The sequence below is a fragment of the Rattus rattus genome, chromosome 12 (assembly GCF_011064425.1).
Source record: "Rattus rattus isolate New Zealand chromosome 12, Rrattus_CSIRO_v1, whole genome shotgun sequence".
NCBI classification, from domain to species: Eukaryota; Metazoa; Chordata; class Mammalia; order Rodentia; family Muridae; genus Rattus; species Rattus rattus.
The window spans coordinates 71,501,493-71,502,886 of NC_046165.1; the positions used below are offsets into that span (position 1 = coordinate 71,501,493).

At 46.9% G+C, this 1,394-nt stretch overlaps 1 pseudogene; it reads left to right on the forward strand.

Annotated features, from left to right (window-relative positions):
• The first annotated feature begins 242 nt into the window (after nucleotides 1-242).
• On the forward strand, nucleotides 243-1,191 carry LOC116913817 (annotated as a pseudogene).
• Nucleotides 1,192-1,394: the final 203 nt, after the last annotated feature.

The following is a 1,394-nucleotide window of genomic DNA, read 5'->3' on the forward strand; positions in this document are numbered from 1 at the left end:
CACATGATTGACTATCACCTGGGATCATAAAGGGAAAGAAACCTTTCCTCCCCTAAATACGTGTTCTCAGGGTATTTGACGCAGCAACAAAAATTAAATTAGGCAGATGGAAAAAGCTTTCCTTCAAATTATAGAAGTTCTCTGTTTAACTCCTAAGCTCCCATTCCCAGATATGAACATTGCCTCTTCCCTCTATGCACTCCCCTTGTCTGACTTCATGGTTCATCTTAACAGATTCAGACATGAGAAGAAACAGAAACACATCACTGGACACTGTGGTGACAGATTTCCTTCTCCTGGGCTTGGCTCATCCCCCAAATCTAAGAACGTTCCTCTTCCTGGTCTTCTTCTCCCATTTACATCCTGACACAGTTGGGGAACCTGCTCATCCTGCTCACTGTGGGGCTGACCCCAAGCTGCATGCCCGCCCCATGTACATTCTCCTGGGTGTGCTCTCCTTCCTGGACATGTGGCTCTCCTCAGTCATTGTCCCTCGAATTATTTTTTAAACTTCACTCCTGCCAAGCAAGGCTATCCCATTTGGTGGCTGTAGCTCAACTCTATTTTTTCCACTTCCTGGGCAGCACCTAGTGCTTCCTCTATACTTTGATGGCCTATGACAGGGGCCATCTGTCAGCCTCTTCGCCACCCTGTGCTCATGAATGGGAAGTTACACAATCCTAGTGGCTGGAGCTTGGGGGCTGGCTCCATCCATGGGGTCTCATTCAAGCCACTCTGACCTTCCCATTGCCCACTGTGGGCTGGGGAAGTGGATTACTTTTCTGTGACATTCCTGCAGTGCTGAGACTGGCCTGTGATGATACAGCAATCAATGAACTGGTGACCTTTGTGGACATTGGGGTAGTGGCTGCCAGTTGCTTCCTGCTGATTCTGCTCTCCTATGCCAACATAGTTCATGCCATCCTGAAGATACGCACTGCAGATGGCAGGAGACGTGCCTTCTCCACCTGTGGCTCCCATCTCACTGTGGTCACAGTCTACTATATCCCCTGTATTTTCATCTACCTTCGGGCAGGTTCCAAGAGTTCCTTTGACGGAGCAGTTGGTGTATTTTACACTGTTGTCACTCCATTACTGAATCCCCTCATCTACACCCTGAGGAACCAGGAAGTGAAGTCTGCCCTGAAGAGACTAAGAGCAGGTAGAGGGAATGTGGGTGGAGACAAGTAACCAATGACTCAGGGACCACACACACCATCACTGCTGTGTTTTTACATGTGACAAGTATTTAATACATAGGTAATATTTTAAGACGAACTGAACACTGTAGTGAGAATTTTTGTTTCTTTTTAAAAACACAGAAATATGGGAATGTGTTTTCATTTTAATCCCACGTGTAGAATATAAGGCTGCTTCAGATTGTCCACAGCAGC